The sequence below is a fragment of the Chrysochloris asiatica genome, unplaced genomic scaffold (assembly GCF_000296735.1).
Source record: "Chrysochloris asiatica unplaced genomic scaffold, ChrAsi1.0 scaffold00142, whole genome shotgun sequence".
NCBI classification, from domain to species: Eukaryota; Metazoa; Chordata; class Mammalia; order Afrosoricida; family Chrysochloridae; genus Chrysochloris; species Chrysochloris asiatica.
In genome coordinates this window covers 6,698,698-6,714,166 of record NW_006408660.1, presented here as the reverse complement: position 1 = coordinate 6,714,166, position 15,469 = coordinate 6,698,698, and the positions used below count along the sequence as shown (strand labels likewise).

Genomic DNA, 15,469 nt, shown 5'->3' with positions numbered 1-15,469 from the left:
GTCGACCCAGTGCACTGAATAAATGAGCTTGATCCTTAATATGAAGAATCCTTCTATTTCAGTGGCAGCTGCATCCAGAAGAAAAGGTCCAGTTCATCAAATTGTAGCAATTTACGTTTGCTTCCAGTATCAAACTTCTGTATCTTCATCTTGTCAAGTTCTGCTAAGCTAGCCATCCAAGATAGGTCAAATGAGTACTATCTACAAGTTTGGGAGTTCTCACACACCTTCCCCCACTTCAGATCCGCTGGCTGCTTCTCTCAGCTCTAGCTCCTAGTGGTTAGGTCAGTGTGCATGGGTTCAGGTGTTCATTGTTGTTGTTGTAAAGTGCTGTTGAGTTAATTCCGACCCATAGCCACCCTGTAAGGGTTTCCGAGGAGCAGCTGGTGAGCTTGAACCACCAACTTTGCAGTTCAAACGGCTTTGCAGTAAGATGCATTAACCCAGAGTGCCACGGTGTTCAACATCTCCCTAAACTTCAGGCCAACCAGCCATTTCTCGCCTCTCTCTTATCTCAAGGTCAACAGGTGTCAGTGGAACATGGCCATGTATTCATTGCTGCATTTCCCTCCACTTCACTCACAAGTAGACCAGCGTGGTCACCAATGTGCATACTAGGTTCCCTTTGAGTATTAGTCTGAGAAGGGGTTTTCCCCTGATAGGTGGCGTTTTCTTGTCTTGGTGGCTCCAAGGCAAACCAACTTGTTTGATATTCTAATAGTCAACCAATCTGCTTTTAATTTCTTCTGGTCTTTCTTTCAAAACGTATCTCCAGTTCTTGTAGCAGTTCTGGGTTGGTGTGATTTCTTTTCTCTGGAAATGTTCCACGTCAGAAGGTGCTGGGTGGGGCTCAGGATTTCACCTTGTTGTTGTTGTTAAGTACTGTGGCATCCGTTCTGACTCATAGTGACCCTTCACAGGGTTTCCAAGGCTACAAATCTTTACGGGAGCAGAAAGCCTCATCTTTCTCCCGCGGAACAGCTGGCAGTTTCGAACTGCTTACTTTGTGGTTCACAGCCTGATTCGTAACCACTATACTACCAGAGCTCCTTCAGGATTTCACCTAAGGCCCCATATTCTACAAAGGCTACAAGAAGCCTATTTCCCTGGACAAATTCGAATTCACCTTTTAGCTAATCAAATCATTTATAGGCTTAGGTTGGGTTTACAAGCTTTCTGTAATCATAATTCCCAATATTCACTTCAATGTCTATATTACAGTAGTCCTTGGGCCTGTTTTTAGAACACGCTTTGTTGATACTGACGAGTTTGGGCACATAGTAGCACTACTTTGTTGACTAATCAGTGCTCTCAGAAAGGGACACCATTAGAGGATAAAGTTTACCTCTTCTTTCGGTTTCAGGAAGACGGCTTAAGGAATGGATTGATTTATGGTTCCAACATGGCGCCGTCCATTTCCTTGTATGGATCTTAAAGATGGCGACAACCATTGGGGGCAGACATGTTTGGACTACGTAAGCTCAGACCCAGGGGCAGAGAGGCCGGAAGGTGACGCAAGGTTGAGGCGGGGTCCCGCCTCCCCTCTCCTTGGGCGTAAAATGTCTCGTGACAGGTACTTCCGCTCCGGGTGGCGGCGGTGGCGGAAGTGTGAGCGGGGACTGAGTCTTGGCCATAAAGCCTGAGGCGGCAGCAGCGGCGGTATTGGAAGCTTATAAAGCGCGAAGAAGTCCGCTGGAAGTGGAACTTGGACTTCTCTGCCCTTGTCTTTCTTTGCTTCTTCTCGGCGGGAGCTCTCGCGACACACCCGGCCCGGAGCCCCCAGCGGAGCGGCCGCGGTAAGCAGTGGGCCCAGCCCGGCCAGTGGCCTGGTCCCATCCCCCTCTTCAGTCCCACGGTACCCGGGGCCTCGCGTCGTTCCTGTCCTGGTGAAGGCTGCCGCCCAGCCCAGCCCTCACGGGGATACTTCGCGACGTTCAGCGCCCGAAGCAGGCCCTGACCGCGCCCGGCCTCGAAGAGGTCAGAGGTTGCCGGGTGTGACCTCTGGCTGGGTTTCTGGCGTTGGGACTGCTGCCATAGACGCTTTGTTTACGGATGGTGTCAAGACCCGAGACCCGCTGGGCTTGGGAGGTGGAGGGAGGGTGCTCTGCGTTCGCGGCGGGATGCGCTAAGCCAATTTAGTTTCGTGCGGCGGCGAGTTGAAGGGTGTCGGAGCCTACCCCTCCAGCAGCCTTGTGGAGGGGACCTTGGCCCAGGCGCCGTGGATCGGGCAGGCCTAGTGAGGAGCCGCTTTGGCATCTCAATCTTCAGTTTAACTGCCCGATCTGGTAGTGGGGGAGGTTCCCCCTTGACAATTGAGTTAAGGCTATGAGTCAGGTCACGTGCTCTGGGAGCCTCAAAAGATTTGTGAGACGCCTTTGGCGCTGGGAGATTTTTGTCATAAGCCTGTTATAAGTGCTGAAAGAAGTTTTCAGACGTATTGGGGGAAAGCTGATGAATGGCTGTGAAGTTATGTTTGTTTAATTCATACTTGACTTGACACGTAATGATACATAATGGTTACTAAAAGTGGAAACATTGAGGATAGTAAGAAGAAACATTTGCGCGTTTACTATATGCTTGCTGGGCGTCAAGATCTTTACATAGATTATTATGTTTCATTTTCAGAACAACTCTCTGAAGTACCATTATTGTGCCCATTTATAGATACAGAAATTGAAGAAGAAAGAGGTTAAGTTATTTGTTCAAGGTCACGCAGCTAATAAATTATGGAGTTGAGAGATTGAAACTCAGACACTAAGACTCCGGAGCACTGAACTCTGTTTCTAGGTTGTACTGCTTTCAAGTGCTCCTGAAGTTTGTGATTTCTCTCTTGCTACCTGGTACCTGGCTTACACTGTCTCTTTTCTAGGGTTGTCATTTTAAAGCCTCTTGAAGTGGCATGTATTCTACTAGAAAACTAAGTTATTCCATTTGCAGATGTGACTTTTAATGAATATTGTAGTGTAATATTAATATAGTAGAAGCTCTTGAATTCTGATAAAGTACTTAATTGAGGTTTACACTGGACTGTGAATCACAAGGTCGGCAGAAACCAACTCCACAGCACTTAACAACAACAACAAATCTTTTGTCAATTGATTGAGTTCTGGAGAGCCTGCCACATGATACCTTTAGTAGAGCTGCTGTTGTACAGCTAGTATGTTCTTCCATGTTGAAAATACTCTTTGGATTCTGAAAGAACAGGCTCTTGTGTCTTTCTTGTGATTTAAGCAGCTGATTAGCCACATGACTTCTCATCCATAGATTAATAAAGTGTCCTGTTAGTCTGTTTCCTTCTTCAACTTTGGAGACTTTGTTCAAGTTAGTGAGGACTGGAGAGTGAGTTGTATTTTTCCTACTGAGGATATTATTGAAGTGGAAGCCTACATCACCATTGTGTTATAATTTATTTTGTTTTACCTTAGTTTTTCTTGTTAAGGACCTGCGAGTCAGTTCTGACTTATGGTGACCCTGTGTAGATAGGGTTTCTGAGGAGTGGCTGGTGAGTTTGAATCTCCAACTTTGCAGTTCAAACCAACCTTGTGGTGGAGTGCTTATCCTACAGTGCCACACCAGTCTGATAATGTGTAACAGTGTTTGGAGTCAGAGGAGAGGAATGATGGACAGGCACTGTTTCATTCATTCTTCCAATGTTTTGAATGGCTACCATGCATCAGGCATGATTCTTACCCTTAATGAATTTTAAAATGGTGTGTGATCTGGCTAGGAATTCTCTTTTGGGGTTTGCCCATGTTGTTGTTAATTGCTGTTGAGTCGGTTCCGACCCATAGCGACCCTGTACAGGGTTTCCGAGGCTGTAAATCTTTACGGGAGCAGAACGCCTCATCTTTGTCCCTGCGGAGCGGCCCGATTCGTAACCACTACGCTACCAGAAGCTCCTTGGGATTTGCCCATAGAACTTGGCTTTTGTAAAGAGTTGTTTCTCATTACAGCAAGTGGAATCAGTATTAGTCCAAGCAGTCTTATGTTCTGGCTAAATTGAATACTTTATTAATTTTAACAACAGTGTTTACATGGTGTGCTTTTGAAAAGCGTGTAAGAAGACACTATTATAGTTTCTCATTGATCATGTCATTTGAAGAGTAACCTTCAACGCTCTCAATTTGCTGCTAGTGGAATTTTTTATTCACTCAAGAAGGAATCCGTGTCATTGCCACTCCATTGCACTGTGAATGTTAGCTTTTGCAGTATTCTTTGAACAAATGCACTTTTGGCATGCTGGATATTTTTTTCTTTAGCTGACACAGAAAGTTTAATGCAGCCTACTGATCACAGTACTGATAATATCCTAGGTAGAGAAAGCACTGTGCCATCCCATCTCTAATAATTGCATTGTCTCTCCTTAAAAGATTTGGATTTTGCATTTGTGGTATAGCTGAATGCTTGGCTCAACAAACGGAAAGGTGGATTTTAGGAAAAGACACTCTGAAATATGGTATTATTAGGCTGTTCATGTAATTAAGAGCAACCACTTGGTCAGTTTTCCTCAACTGTTGACTAAGCCCCCAAGTCCCATAATCAAAGAACATTGCTTTGTAGCAAAGTGTGGCTTTAAATCACATTCTTTACCCCACCTTCAAGTGAAGAAAAAAGTTTAAATCATTTGACTAATTTTAATAACTCTTCAAAGAGATCTGTAATTATTGCCATTATTAACGTTTTCTGCATTTACTGGCATTAGCCTTTCTCTGCAAAGATGTATCAAATCCAGACCAGTCATTTGTGACAGTAGTCTCATGTACTTTTACTTTCTGGGATTTGACATAAATATTTGATCATTATTTCTATGACAAACTGTCCAGTTTGCTATCCGTGTAATTCAACAAATTTGACTAAATAGATTTGGCCAGGTATTGGACTGGGCATAGACAGTGTTTTTGAGAGACGTTAGAAGGAAGTGTCCTCCTGAATAAGGCGAGGCAATAGGTTCTCTTGGTACTGATGTCATCTGAAGGGGACTGAGCTCTAAAAATTAAGTACTCTCCCCATTCCTCAATTATGTAGTTATCAGTATTCTGCTGACTCTTATCTTTCATATAAGGCTACCATTGTGTCCGCAGGAATCGATTCTTAGTGTTATTCATTAATGCAATCTAATAGATCTCTGTGCCTATCTGTCTGCCCTTTGCTGCAGAAACATTTTGCAATGTGTTGATCTCTTCAGTTATTTGCTCTCATATCTTCCCTCTATGCTCTACTTTTTCCTTCACATATGCACATTAAAAACAAAAACTCACTTGCATTTACATTTTAAAATTTCATAATGGAGGTTGTGGTCAGTGTGATTTGTGAATCAAAGGTAAAAGTGATGTGGTGGATGAAATTAGAACAGGTTTTTTAGCAGTGTCTCTGACTAGTTTCAATTTTAGTACTCAGGCTGTGATTTCAAAAACAATGTAAGAATAGCTACTTGCAAAATGTCTCCGTGGGTGATGAAGAAAGCTTGGGAGTTAGTTCCAGGGGTGGCATACAGTATTGAGCTTGTTGATTTGCCTGAAGATGCAGTAGTTCATGAAGGAGGTCCGAGAACCTCACCTGGAACTCTGTTTTGGTGATGTCATCACTGTTTTGGAGATTTGTATGCCTGGTTTTGTTGTGCCACGGGACAGAGCACATCTGAGGAAGTCTCATAGGGTAGTATTGGCGATAATGCAACTTCGCTGGGTTGTGTCACGGCTGCCAGATACCATGAAGGGTGTTCTCTCCTGTCCCCCACCCTTTCAAGCTGTGGTTTTCTTGCTTCTGACTACTGCCTTACCTGGAGTTATCCAGTTCAGTTAAGGAGTCCTTTAAAAATTACCTTGTGAAGTAAATTGTTATACTGCTCTCTTTCAGTCTTTTTGTGTATGTCTAAAAAATGACCCCATTTAAATTTTTTGATTTGAGTTATTTGAGACTACCTAATGGTGTGGTGCTGTGGGTTAATGCACCAGACTGCAAAGCTGTTTGAACTGCAAGGTTGGCGGTTTAAGCTCACCAGCTGCTCGTTGGAAACCCTGTACAGGGTTGCTATGGGTCAGAACTGATTCAATGGCACTGAACAACAACTGTGGTGCTGCAGGATAATGTGCTGGACTGTGAGGTCAGTTTGAACTGTAAGGTCAGAGGTTCAAACCCACCAGCCGCTCTTCGGAAACTCTATTGTTATGGGTTGAAACCCACTCTATGGCACTTAACAACAACAATGACAAAGCTACTGTGGACTAACCTTAAAAGTTTTATTTTAACATAGACTTAATAAGAAACAGTTTCTTACACATGCTGTTTAGTTAGTCTGCCAACAATTCTCGGTGCACTTACAGATCTTGGGATCCCTTGAAATAATTGGGTCATCAGGACAGCACACAGGTTGAGAACCACTCTGAAATCCTCTGACTTGTGTCATTTTGGTTGCTAGTTGTTCAGGAGATTTAACATTTTGTAGCACCCTTCCTACACAGCATTTTCCTTTAGATGCAAAATGTTTCTGTAGTGTTTGTAGTTAATGTATGATTTCATCACAGTTCTGTAGGCTTAAAGGGTAGAAGTTTTATTTCTGCTTGAGAAATATGAGACCAAATGATCAGGTAGTCCAGCAAGAAAGCTGTTGTATCTGTTGTAGCCCATCTCAGTGTTGTTTCTGATGTACTTGCCTTTTCTGTTAAATTAAGGACAAAAATTAATGGAAAAGTGGAATGAAAAGGCAATGCATATGACTACTCTAGAACCCTTAGAACTGCATGCTGCAGGGATAATGTGCTGGACTGTGAGGTCAGTTTGAACTGCAAAAAATGTTCTTTCCTCCATTACTTTATATTTAAAATGGCGTTTCTCTCTTGATGATGATAAAATTAGTTTTTTTCTTTAGCTAGGAAAATGCAGAAGTATAAAGAAGAAATGGGTATATACTATAATACCTTTAATGAAATTGAACAACAACAAAATAGTATGAGAAGTTAGTTGTGGAGGAGACTGGACGTGAGTCCTTTGCCCTTTGGGACCTCTCCTAATGGACTCAGTCATGTGAAGCTGGAGATCGCTCCTGGTGATCATGAGACTAGCTATATTTTTCAAATGTTTTAATGGCAGCAGGTGAAAAACCTGATACATCCAGTTCCCGAATTAGGTTTGTTTGCCCTGGTGACACTGGATAAGTAAAGTGGTATTGCCCTTATTTTCTAATTGAAGTGAAAAAATACATACAGAAAAGTACACAAATAAATGAATACTTAAGAGAATTTTCCCAAACTCAGAACGCCTCTATGTCTCTTTCAAGTCTCTTGACTTCTAACATTGTAGACTAATTTTGCCTGATTTGGACTTTCTGTAATGGAGTCATATATTAAGCACTCTTTTGCATCTGATTTCTTTGACTTAACATTGTGAGTCCTTATGTTGTACAGTTGTAGCTCCATTTTTATTGTTGACTAGTATTCCATTATGTGATATACCATAGTTTATAAAATCATTGGTGAGTGTGTCAGTAGCATGTAGTTTGTGACTGTTAGAAATAGTGTTGCTGTGAATATTCATGTACATGTTCTTTGATGAATATTTATACACGTTTCCATTGAGTAAATACCTAGGAGCACGATGGCTGAGTTTTAGGATTCTTATCTGTTCAGTAGAAACTGCCAGTTTTCAAAAGGCAGACCAATTTATACTTCCAGTATTTCCAAATATTTCACATCCTTGTCAATATTTGTTATTTTCTGTCATTTTAATTTTAGCCTGTTTCTTTATGACTCATTTACAAGTCTAGAGAAACCTTTGGCAGAGGGGGTTTCTAGAACAAAAAAAAAGAGATTGACACTATCTCTTGCAAATGCTATTTAAATATGATGTAACTGGGAAAGCAGAATTATTACGAATGGCTTTGTTGTTGTTGTTGTTGTTGTTAAGTGCTGTGGAGTCAGTTCTGACCCATAGCGACCCTGTACAGGGTTTCCGAGGGTGTAAATCTTTACGGGAGTAGAAAGCCTCATCTTTCTCCCGTGGAGTGGCTGGTAGTTTCGAACCGCTGACCTTAAGGTTCTCAGCCCAATTCGTAACCACGACGCTACCAGAGTGGCTTTAGTGCTTTAGTAAGTTTTTAATAATCTAGACCCATTCCTTGGTGGGATTGGCTCAAAAGGTATCATCTCTGGGTATAAATTTAGGAATGGTAAACAGTGCTTTTGTTAAATTCTTATTTGATCTGATACTTGATCCTTAAGATACCGGCTTCCCTCTTACTGACTGCAGGAAGTGTGTCTGTGTATATGTTCTGCCATTTACATATTAGTTAGCATTTGACCGTGAATGGTTTTCTGGCTGGGTGATGTTGACCTTTGAATCTCCACTTTATGTATTTATTTATTTTTTAAACTTTTTAATGTGACTTAAGTGAAGGTTTACAGAGAAGATCATCTGTTTTACATTTAACAAGTCATATCCGTCTCTTCAGGAGCTCTGGTAGCGTAGTGGTTACGAATCAGGCTGTGAACTGCAAGGTCAGCAGTATGAAACTGCCAGCTGTTCTGCGGGAAAAAGATGAGGCTTTCTGCACCCGTAAAGATTTCCAGCCTCGGAAACCCTGTACAGGGTGGCTATGAGTTGGAACCGACTCCAAGGCACATAACAACAACAACAACAACATACTTCTCTTCATTGCAATGATTGAAATCCCCTCTATGTATCATCAATCAGTTAATGGTTTTTTTCCTTTGTTCACTTAACTATTATTTTGTTGTAATTGTTGAGAATAGATGCAACAAAACACTGCACAACAGTTTATACGTGTACATTTAGTGACATTGATTACATTCTTCAAGTTGTGAGGTGTTCCTCTTCCATGAACATAATTTACTACCCCTTAAGTTTCTAATCTTTTGAATTGCTTTTGTCAGTTTGATCCCATATAGGTAGTTTAAGAGCACAGTGCTCAAGGGAGATATTCCTTGCTAGTGAAGCTAAACTCCTGGTGTGGCGCTGTGGGTCAATGCACTGGACTGCAAGGTTGGCTGTTCAAGCTCACCAGCAGCTTCTCAGAAACCCTATACATGGTTGCTATGAGTCGGAACCGACTTGAAGGCACATAAGAATAACAACAATAAGCTAAACTATTGTTTGGTTTTAAGAAGACTTCAGGAGATATTTTTGGCTTAACGTTTAGAGATTATCACATGGCAGTAGTTTTAGGGGTTCACCTTGCCCCATGTGATTCCAGAAGGTTTGGATTTCATGAGAATTTGAAATTTGCTCTGCATTTCTCCCCCTTTGATCAGAATTATTCTGTAGAATCTTTGATCAAAACAGTCAATAATAGTATATGGGCACCATCCAGTTCTGGTCTCATGGCAAAGGAGACAAGTGGCCGTGCATTCCATATTCTCCTATTCCTGGCTCCCTCTTCTTCTCATAGGGTTTTCAATGACTAATTTTTCAGAAGTAGATAATCAGGCTTTTCTTTGAGGTTCCTCATGGTTGACTTGCCCATCCCACCGCTTTTCAGTTAGTATAGTCAAGTGTAGTAATCATTTGCAACATCCAGGGATAATGAACCCTGGGAGGGTAGTGGGTTACTCCTTGGGCTGCTAACCACAGAGTAAGACTTTCTAACTCCTGTAAAGATTTACAGCCCCAGAGACCCTATACAGGATTGTTGTGAGCCAGAATGGACTCAGTTTACAGCCTTGGAAACCCTGTGCAGGGTTGTTATAAGTTGAAAGTGACAAGACGGCACACTACTTACTATTGAGTAGAGCAGGTGGTGGTGTTTGTTAAGTGCTGTCAAGATGGTGTTCTGACTCATAACCATCCTGTATAGGGTTTCTGAAGAGCTGCTGGTGAGTTTGAACCTCTGGACCTTGCAATTCAAAGTGACCTTGTGGTCCAGTGCTTATCCTACAGCACCACACTGGGTGGTAGGCGCCTCACTTATGGTGGAGGGATGAGTTTGAGATTGTAAGTTGCCTTAAAGAAACATACATTAAAGAGGTTAGTGAGGCTAGGACTGAATTACAAGTTTGTGCCAAAGTGGAGCCTCCTCACAAGTGCCTTTAAAAGGAATTTAAAGGAGGAGCTGATTTTGGAGGCTGGGGTACAAGGGGAGAGCAGTTAATTTGGTTTTCCTCGTTAGTCAATCAGGCCTTTGTGGGCTCCACTTGGCAGTTTATGGACATTCTGTTTTATTGAGTAAACTTTGAGCTATTAAAAATAATTCTTTGTAACTGCCTGTTTTACTGTTTTCCAATCTGTTCTATACTCCACACCCCACACCTCAAAAAAAAATAAAATAAAAGCTGCATTAGCCTGGTCTTTTATTGGAGACAATACATCTCTTATCTCTTGGTTTGGTACCTAGGTTTCAGAAGCTTGAGAAAGTGAAAGCATCATATGCAAAAAACCTATTGATATTGGAGGCAAAGTCTTAACAAGCATTGCTTTCCAAGAAACTTGTATTTTTGTGAAAGTTTGCTTAGTTTCCCCCACACCTTATGAATGTGATAACTGGAACAAAGTATATATGTAAACAGTCTCTCTTGTATAGAGCTCAACTGGTGCCTTGTTTACTCTTTACAGTTCAGATTATTTCTACAGATAGAGGAGCCCGACATGAAACAAAACATGTTCAGTGTCAAGAGGTGTCTGAGTAGTGGGATTGGACTTAGCACCCGGTATTCCATATTGACAGGGGTTTCTTGAACCTTTTGAATGGCTGAAATGAGCCCTGATATGGAGCTCTGGTAGCATATTGGTTACAAATTGGGCTGTTAATCTCAAGGTCAGCAGTTCGAAGCTTGCAGAAAGATGAGACTTTCTGCTCCCATAAAGATTTACAGCCTTGGAAACCCAGTGCAGAGTCACTATGAGTTGAAACTGACTCCACGTCACACCACCACCATGATGCTGCAGGAATGACTGGAATGATCCCTGGTATGGTGCTGTTGGATACGCACTGCTAGTAGCCAGATTGGCAGTTCACACACACCAGCTGCTCTCAGGAACCTTATGCAAAGCTGCTGTGAGTCAGAATTTATACAACCGCACAACAACAGTGATGACTGGAAAATCTTCTGTGGATGGATAACTTTATAAATCTTACTGGCTCCATTTTATGTAAATGACTTGAAGTAGGATGGCTTCACCAGTCTGTTTTCAAATGCAAATTTCCAGGTACTACTGAGTTTTCTAGCAGTAGCAGATGTAAATACTCTAGGTTATGATGTAGTAACAACCTCAAAATAACCTGAAACGGTGTTGTTGTTATGTGCCGTGGAGTCAGTTCCAACTCATAGCGAACCTGAAACATTATAGTTTTATTTTTTGCTAATACTCCCTGTTCAGCTTGCAACAATAAGAAATGTGCTGGCTGCCTTGGCAAAGGAACAAAAGAACGGTTGCTTTTGCACTTTAAGTTCCAGCTGGGAAATGACACATCACTTCTGCATGCAACTCATGAATTACACCACACAAGGACTCCAAAATTGTGATCTTAAATGGATTTGGAAGGCACTGAGTTGGAAATATTTCGGAAACACGTAAGCTCTCCTTAAATAGGTAATCGCTTTTGGAGGAGAGAGTATCTTCATTTGTAGACTCTTGTGGAAGTCAGCTGGTAGTTTAAATGCAAGAAAGATCATGGTTTTGAATGGCAAGTTATGGATCATCTTCATTCTCAAATCATGTTCCTATCCTAAGAAGTTTTATTTCTTTTAAATGGTAAATGTCATAATCTCAATTCACCTGCCTTGAAGTATCCGTCTCACAAAGTTCTTGTTAAGGTGCTAAGGTGTGTTCTGATTTATAGTGTCCCTGTATAGGGTTTCCTAAGGAGCTCTGGTAGTGTAGTGGTTCCGAATCGGGCTGCGAACCTTAAGGTCAGCAGTTTGAAACTATCAGCTGCTCCGCGGGAGAAAAATAAGGCTTTCTGCTCCCCTAAAGATTTACAGCCTTGGAAACCCTGGTTGCTATGGGTCGGAATCGACTCGACGGCACTTAACAAGCAACATAGGGTTTCCTAGGAGCTGGTGGGTTTGAATTGCTGACCTTACGGTTAGCAGTCTGGTTCATATCTGACAGTGCCACTCCAGGACTCCTTCCATTGAATAGGAGTGAAATAAGTCATTTCCTTTTAGCCCTCCCTTTGCCTGTCATATTTTCAATGTTGGAAATCTGTGCCTACTGGTTAACATTTGGAGTCCCTGGGTGGTGCACATGGTTAATGTGCTTGGCTGCTAAATGAAAGACTGTAAGTTTGAGTCCACCATGTTTTTGTTAAATGCCATTGAGTTGGTTCCACCTCCTATCAATCTGTACAGGGTTTCTGAGGAGCCGCTAGTGGTTTGAACTGCTGACCTTGCAGTTAGCAGTCCAGTGCTTACTCAACAGCACCACATCCGGACTCAAAAGAAAAGCCTAAAGATCTACTTTAGAAAAATAAGCCATTGAAAACCCAATGAAACACAGTTTTGTTCGGTCATATATGGGGTTGCCATAAGTCCTGGTTTGGCACTGCAGGTTAATGCGCTGGATTGCAAGGTCTGTTTGAACCGCAAAGTCGGTGGTTCAAGCTCACCAGCTACTCTTCAGAAATCTTATACATGGTTACAATGAGTTGGAATGGACTCGATGGCACTTAACAACAACATAAGTCAGAATAGATTTGATAGCAACTGGTTAGTCATTGGTTGCCTAGCTTTTTATTGGTCCCCTCTAACCTGTTTGTTGAAGTCCTTCTTAGAAAGTGCTACCCACCAATACCCACTAGAGTTGCGTTGATTCCAACACATAGGGAGGGACCCTATGGTGGTGGTGGTGTATGCTTCTCTTACTGTCTTTTATGGTGTTAGGCAAGTTTTCTTACAACAACTCTTCAACAGTTTTTTCTGTGCTTTATTATCTCTTCCTATTCTGGAATTCAGTCACCTGATAAGTTTTTCTTCTTCATGGTATCCCACATAACTCATAGGTTTTCTATGGATTTTTTCATTCTCTTTTCTGATTGTTTTTCATGCTAGTATTGAGAGATTTATCTTCAAGTTGTCTTAATTCAGGCTTTCATTGCTTCAGATCTTTTCCCTTACCCCTTCAATGTATTGTCCATTTCTGAGATTTTAGTGTTAATCTTCTGGATTTCTAATCGCAGGTTTTGTGTTGTTTCAAAATTTGCCTTTATTTTTTTCTGCTTGTTCTTGTAACATTTTTCTGAATTCTTCTAAAGTTTTTTCTGCGTTCTCCTTGCTTTCCTCAATCTTTCTGTCAATCCATTGAAGGTACCAAAATACCATTCTTTTGAATTCTTTTTCAGTTAGTTCCATTACGTTTTTTTCCCTCAGAAATGTTTTGTTTCTACGTCTTGGTCATTGTGTGAGCCATTCTCTCCTGTTTCTTTATGTGAGCTAAAATTATCTGTTATCTCTGGGGCCTTGTGGGGTTGTCATATTTGTGTAAACAAAGAGTGTAGTTGTTGGACCAGGAGGGGAGAAATCTCTGTTGGGCTTCTGCAATTCAAGTAGCTCATTAAGTGGTTGTTAAGCAGAGTTCCTGGCTCTAGATGGAGTTCCTGTTTGCCTTGATATTGTCGATGTTTAGGGCATTCATCCGGGAATAGTCATTGGGGGCCTTTGATGGAGCTGGTTTCAGTGTTGTTAGGCCCACAGGGAATCTTGGAGCAGAGTGACTGGTTAAATGCTGGTCTCATGGCTCTGCAAGGTTTGTAGATCTGGAGCTGATCCTACCTGAATCCAGACACCAAAGTGGCGCAGGGAGCCAGATTCCTAACCTTGAGGCTCCAAACTCCTGGAGAGTGGAGGTCTGTGCTGAGGGTGGATGAGGGTGGGAGCTGGTCACCACGGGAATGTGGGGGATAGAAGAAATCGCAGTTTTCCTGATCCCCCTGTGAATCTGCTGCCAGAGCTGCTCACAAGATGGTGGAGCTGCATCTGGTCCGTCATTCACTAGTTTCCCTCCCTTTCTCGCTGTCCTCTACTCCCTCCACCGCTGACCTTTCTTCTGAAGTTCAGGGTGCAAAAATTATCATCTGTGTCTGTTTTATTTGATCTCTCATGTCTGTGTTGTAGGGGATCCATCTTGTCATGCGTCTGTCTTAACCACCATGTCACCGAGTACCTGAAGTGCCACCAGACTCTTAAAGAACTCCTCAGACCCTGTCCCTCCCTAATCTATAGAACCTTTTACTTTTCTATTGCCTTTGGTTGAGGCCTTCCACAAATTGTCTCCAACTTGCTTTCTTGGCTTCTTTCTTTTGATGAAGACAGTGAGTTGTTCTGAGTTGCTGTGGCGAGCTTCAGGTACAAGCTCCAATAAAACCCACTCCCATTTAACAGTTTCTGGACATAGTGACCAGTGCACTGATGACATTCTTCACATTGTGTCAACATTCTCCTTCCTGCTGTTTGAGTGTTTCATTCCCATTGAATTGCACTCCCTGCCTCTCATCTATGCTTTAAAATTGCAGGTGTTCACGTGGTCTTATGTAGATAAAAACAACAACTCAGTACTCAAGAATGTCAATCTTTACTTTTTGAGCTAAACTGTTAATTTAGTTTAAAGGTTCTTTAGAGGGGATAGTTGCTTTTTCTTTCCTTCTAAAAATATTAACAGCTTTCTCAAGTTTTAGTTGACATGCAATAAGCTGCATATATTCATAAAGTTTGCAATTTGATACTTTTTTTTTTTGAGATAAATACTTGGTTTATTATTTTAAAAATGCAAAGGAAGAAAAAGAAAACACATTTTTGGTATCATGTAGACATGTATCAAACATTTCTGAATAGACTTAGGAATTGGGGTGAAAAACAGACATTTTTACCTTGATGATACATAATAAAAATGGAACTTGCAAACTGAGAAGTCAGATCACTTAGTCCTCCAGGATTTTTAAGGCTAACAAGTCCCTACAAATGTGAATCTAGTATGTGAATATCTCTAGGTTCTTTCTGCACAGAATCTGTCCCAGGACGACAGTCAGGGCAGACTGTAGTCACATCTTTTTGTCTAAAAGTGCACACCTGTCAGGGAAATTCCTGTTGTGGCCACAGTGACAAAAACAAAGGCCTTGGGTAGAGAGAAGGAAGAAGTAGGAGAGTCACCTAAAGCACAAACAGAGAAATTGAACACTTTTGCTTCAAGAAAGGCACGCCAACTCCTTCCCAAAGCACATCAGTACAACGCACCATCATGGAAGGAATGGAAGAGCAGGGCAGGGTTGACCGGCTGGAGTTACATCTTTGGGAAGCTGGCCAGATTGGAAATGCCACAGGTGTTGTTCTTATTCCGGGCCATGAAGATATAGCCTTTGTTTCCCCAGTCTTCTCCCCAGCTGTTTTTAATTATCCAGTGCTTGGTTCCCCTCTGGAGCCCATATCCCACGGCCAAAACCGCATGGTTCACATTATCGCCGTTGCAGTTTTCATCGTAATACACACCTTTGCTGTAGAATTGAAAGGAGCTCAGGCTGGCGTCA

General features: G+C 41.9%; 1 protein-coding gene across 1 annotated transcript in view; it reads left to right on the top strand.

The window, feature by feature from the left end:
• Positions 1-1,575: 1,575 nt before the first annotated feature.
• LOC102820309 (ras-related protein Rab-7a-like) overlaps positions 1,576-15,469 on the top strand; it is a 70,518-nt gene continuing 56,624 nt past the window's right edge. The window contains exon 1 of the mRNA XM_006870483.1: positions 1,576-1,796. The gene's annotated coding sequence lies outside the window, so the exon portion shown is untranslated. The remainder of the gene's footprint in view (positions 1,797-15,469) is intronic.